The sequence below is a fragment of the Schistocerca gregaria genome, chromosome 4, assembly GCF_023897955.1.
Source record: "Schistocerca gregaria isolate iqSchGreg1 chromosome 4, iqSchGreg1.2, whole genome shotgun sequence".
NCBI lineage: Eukaryota > Metazoa > Arthropoda > Insecta > Orthoptera > Acrididae > Schistocerca > Schistocerca gregaria.
Genome location: NC_064923.1, coordinates 84133865 through 84139864, shown reverse-complemented (window position 1 = coordinate 84139864; position 6000 = coordinate 84133865).

Here is a 6000-nt window from a genome sequence, read left to right as displayed (position 1 = left end):
TTTCGTGAGCTACTTGGCCCGGTCACTATCAATGGACCACCTGCCTAATATCTTGGTGTAGGACCCAACGAACACGCAGAAGTGGCCTGGACTCGACTAATGACTAGTGCTGCAGGCAACTGATACCATGAATCCCGCAGGGCTGGCCGTAAATCCGTAAGAGTGCCCGGGGGTGGAGATCTCTTCTCAGCAGCACGTTGCAAGGAGTCCCAGATATGCTCAATAATGTTCATGTCTATGGAGTTTGGTGGTCAGCGCAAGTCTTTAAACTCAGAAGAGTGTTCCTGTAGCCCCTCTGTAGCAATTATGGGAGTGTGGGGTGTCGCAGTGTCCTGCTTGAATTTCCCAAGGCCTCTGGAATGCACAGTGGACATAAATGGATGCAGGTGATCAGACAGGATGCTTACGTACGTGTCACTTGTCGCAATTAGACGTATCAAGGGTCGCATATCACTCCAACTGCACACACCCGATACTATTATACAGCCAGAAATGGTTCAAATGGCTCTGAGCACTATGGGACTTAACAGCTGAGGTCATCAGTCCCCTAGAAGGTAGAACTACTTAAACTAACCTAAGTACATCACAAACATCCATGCCCGAAGCAGGGTTCGAACCTGCGACCGTAGCAGTCAGGCGGTTCCGGACTGTAGCGCCTAGAACCGCACGGCCACCGCGGCCGGCATTACACAGCCTCCACCAGTGTCAAAAGTCCCATGCTGACATACAGGGTCCTGGGCTTATTGAAGTTTTCTCCAAACCTGTACACGTCCATCCTCTTGACACAATTTGAAACGAGACTCGTCCGACCAGACAACATGTTTCCAGTCATCAACAGTTAAATATCATCAGGTGTACACGAGTGGGCCTTCGGCTCCGAAGGCCTATATCCATGATATTTCGTTGAATGGCTGGAACGCTGACACTTGTTGATGGCCCAGCATGGAAGTCTGCAGGAATTTGCGGAAGGGGTTGAACGATTCTCTTCAGATGTCGCTGGTTCCGTTCTTGCAGAATCTTTTCCCGGTTGCAGCAATGTCGGAGTTCGATGTTGTACGGGATTCCTGATTTTCATGGTACACTCGTGAAATAATCGTACGGGAAAATCCCCGCTTCATCGCTAACTAGGAGTTGTTTCCAATCGCTCGTGCACCGACTATAACACCACGTTCAGACATACTTGAATCGTGAAGACCTGGCATTGTAGCAGCAGTCCCCCATCTAACAACTGCGCCCGACACTTGTCTTATAGAGGCATTGCCGACCGCAGTGCCATATTCTTCCTGTTTACGTATCTCTGTACTTGAATACGCATGCCTATACCAGTTTCTTTGGCGCTTCAGTATATATTGCTACAGCGAGAAGAAATGCAGATGATAAACGAGTCTTCACTTGACAAATATATTATACTAGAACTGACATCTGATTACATTTTCACGCAATTTGGGTGCATAGATCCTGAGAAATCAGTACGCAGAACAACCACCTCTGGCCGTAACAACGGCCTTGATACGCCTGGGCATTGAGTCAAATAGAGCTTGGATGGCCAACTTCAACAACCCATGCAGCTTCAACACGATACCACAGTTCATCAAGAGTAATGGCTGGCGTATTGTGACGAGCCAGTTGCTCGGCCACCACTGACCAGACGTTTTCATTTGGTGAGAGATCTGGAGAATGTGCTGGCCAGGGCAGCAGTCGAATATTTTCTGTATCCAGAAAGGCCTGTGCGGGACCTCCAACATGCAGTCGTGCATTATCCTGCTGAAATGTAGGGTTTCGCATGGATCGGATGTAGGGTGGAGCCACGGGTCGTGACACATCTGAAATGTAACGTCCACTGTTCAAATTGTCGTCAATGTGAACAAGAGGTGACCGAGACGTGTAACCAATGGCACCCCATACCATCACGCCGGGTTATACGCCACTATGGCGATGACGAATACTCGCTTCCAATGTGCGTTCACCGCGATGTCGCCAAACATGGATGCAACCATCATGATGCTGTAAACAGAACCTGTATTCATCCAAAAACATGACGTTTTGCCATTCCTGCACCCAGGTTCATCGTTGAGTACACCATCGTAGGTGCTCCTGTCTGTGATGCAGCGTCAACCCATGGTCTCCGAGTTGATAGTCCATGCCACTGCAGACGTCGTCGAACTGTCCGTGCAGACGGTTGTTGTCTTGCAAACGTCCCCATCTGTTGACTCAGGGATGGAGACGTGGCTGCACGATCCGTTACAGCCATGCGGATAAGGTGCCTGTCGTCTCGACTGGACGTTGGGATCCAGCACTGCGTTCCGTATCACCCTCCTGAACCCACCGATTCTACATTCTGTTAATAGTCAATGGATCTCGACCAACGCGAGCAGCAATGTTGCGATACGATAAACCGCAATTGCGATAGGCTACAATCCGACCTTTATCACAGTCGGAAACGTGATGGAACGCATTTCCCCTCCTTACACGAGGTATCACAACAACGTTTCACCAGGCATCACCGGTCAACTGCTGTTTGTGTATGAGAAATCGGTTGGAAACTTTCCTCTCGTCAGTACGTTGTAGGTGTCGCCACTGGCGCCAACCTTGTGTGAATGCTCTGAAAAGCTAACCATTTGCATATTATCGACAGTTCCTGTCTCTCTATGAAACGTCCCCTTAGAAAAATTTATGAATTACTGTGCTGATAAACCCCTTACGTTATTTGATTTTCAAACAGCTGAGCAAAACTGATCGTACTCAGACATTTCTCTCTTTACTTATTCTGATCATCAATAAACTGACACGCAATATTTTTAGCGCAACGCAATCTCACTTTCAATAATCCTTACAAAAGAATGGCCCTGACTAAAACTAACCTATATCTTTCATGAATCACTTAGCTCAGAAAAATCTTCGTTACTTGAACTGCTGGAATGCAGCGGGCGCCAATACTTCCAGCTAAATAAGATTCTAACTACTGAAGTCACTAACTACTGATAGGCATAGTTAGCAGATGAAAGATTTCGATTATGGTATCCAATATTACAAATTTACTCTTTCTGATGGACACATGTCTAGATCGTCCGCTCCCAAGATTCTGCCATCTCTCTCCACACATCCACCACTGCTGGCGGCTCACCTCCAACAGCGCAACGATACGCGCCGTTCACATCTAACTGCCCAACACTACAATGGTGAATATTCCAGCAATGCCAACCAGCCACAGACTGCACACAGCACAGTCAGTGATTTTCATACAGAGCGCTACGTACCGTTACCAACTTAAAAACCTAATCCGAGTGCTTGCATATGTATCTCCTCCATGTCCGAACAACATGACTTTGCTTCACTCCGAGATGCCTGGACACTTCCCTTGTTGAGAGCCCCTCCTGGCACGAAGTAACTATGCGGACGCGATCGGACCGCAGTAATGACCGTCTAGGCATGGTTGAACTACAGACAACACGAGACGTATACCACCTTCCTGGTGGAATGACTGGAACTGATCGGTTGTCGGACCCCTTCCGTCTAATAGGCGCTGCTCATGCATGGTTGTTTACATCTTTGGGCGGATTTAGTGACATCTCTGAACTGTCAAAGGGACTGTATCTGTGATACGATATCCACAGTCAACGTCTATCTTGAGGAGTTCTGGGAAACGGGTTGATGCGAAACTTATTTTGATGTATGTATGTAAAGGACAATGTCCTTTATGACTCCTCATTGTCTAGCCCAAAACCGCTAAGGATGGAAACCTGAGGTATGGGAAGGGTGTTAAGCTTATACTGCAGGTTTCGTTTAAGAAGGGATGCATCGAAATTCCACCCTAAGGTGGTGAAATAGAGGATGAAACGTTTTTTGAAAATTTGTAGCTATTAAGGCAATTTAATATTGGTGTTTCGATTCTCAGACAAAAATTTTAAAAAAAAGAAAAAAGAAATATGTGTCCAGCGTTTTTGGAAATTCAGCCACTAGGGGCGTAAAGTAATGGTGAAAACTTTTTGTAAATAAATCATTATTAAAGAATTACTAGAGAGCTTCTCACACTACATCTATGAAAATTCATATCTGACTACTCAGCTAAAAATGAAAAAAATCGTTTTCACTATTTTTGGAAATTCAGTCTGTAAGGATGTGAAATAGGGGATAACTTTTTAAAAAAAATATTTTATTACTTCATAAAATTTTACTGCCAAATCTATGAAAATTGTTGTTTCACTTTTCGATTAGATATAAAGATATATGTTCTATGGGATGAAAGTTATATGGAAATAGCACCACAAGAACGCAAAAGTCATGATTACCAAAAACCTTGAACTCCAGCTACCAGACTCGCTTTTTGGGCGTAAGTGCATTCGAGAAAGACATGCTGCTATGGCCTTAATAGCGTAGAACGTTTAGAAGATGTTTCAGTTCGTGAACAACATAAAAATTCTATTTTTTAAAAAAATTTAAAAAAAATACAGAAAATCTGTTGAAACCATACCATCTACGAAAGCAAAGCAACGAGCGCTAAGATAATTTATTCATATAATCTTATACAATTTCTTTGTATTTTGTTAATTTCCGCGTCAATAAACTTTCTAGTCAGCAGTCGGTAAACTTGTTCCGTGACTGAGTAGCTATGGCTCGTACAATTCCACTGAATATGATGTTGTTGTTGTGGTCTTCAATCCTGAGACTGGTTCGATGCAGCTCTCCATGCTACTCTATCCGGTGCAAGCTTCTTCATCTCCCAGCACCTCCTGCAACCTACATCCTCTCTTGGTCTCTCCCTCTACGATTTTTACCCTCCACGCTGCCCTCCAATACTAAATTGGTGATCCCTTGATGCCTCAGAACATGTCCTACCAACCTATCCCTTCTTCTAGTCAACTTGTGCCACAAACTTCTCTTCTCCCCAGTCCTATTCAATACTTCCTCATTAGTTATGTGGTCTACCCATCTAATCTACAGCATTCTTCTGTAGCACCATATTTCGAAAGCTTCTATTCTCTTCTTGTCCAAACTATTTATCGTCCATGTTTCACTTCCATATATTGCTACACTCCATACAATTACTTTCAGAAACGACTTCCTGACACTTAAATCTATACTCAATGTTAACAAATTTCTCTTCTTCAGAAACGCTTTCCTTGCCATTGCCAGTCTACATTTTGTATCCTTTCTACTTCGACCATCATCAGTTATTTTGCTCCCGAAATAGCAAAACTCCTTTACTACTTTAAGTGTCTCATTTCCTCATTTAATTCCCTCATCATCAACCGACTTCATTCGACTACTTTCCATTATCCTCGTTTCGCTTTTGTTGATGTTGATCTTATATCCTCCTTTCAAGACACTATCCATTCCGTTCAACTGCTCTTCCAAGTCATATGCTGTATCTGACAGAATTACAATGTCATCGGCAAACCTCCAACTTGATTTCTTCTCCATGGATTTTTCTTTTGTTTCCCTCACTGCTTGCTCAATATAGAGATTGAATAACATCAGGGAGAGGCTACAACCCTGTCTTACTCCCTTCCCAACCACTGCTTCTCTTTCATGTCCCTCGACTCTTTATATCTGCCATCTGGTTTCTGTACAAATTGTAAATAGCCTTTCGCTCCCTGTATTTTACCCCTGCCACCTTAGAATTTGAAAGAGAGTATTCCAGTCAACATTGTCAAAACCTTTGTCTAAGTCTACAAATGCTAGAAACGTAGGTTTGCCTTTCCTTAATCTTTCTTCTAAGATAAGTTGTAAGGCCAGTATTGCCTCACGTGTTCCAGTATTTCTACGAAATCCAAACTGATCTTCTCCGGGGTTGGCTTCGACTAGTTTTTCCATTCGTCTGTAAAGAATTCGCGTTAGTATTTTGCAGTCGTGTCTTATTAAATTGATAGTTCGGTAATTTTCACATCTGTCAACACCTGCTTCCTTTGGTATTGGAATTATTTATTGTTAGTTATGAATACTGTTAGGAATTGTTAGTTAACTGAATATGATAGATAAATAAATTACTCACTACATAGC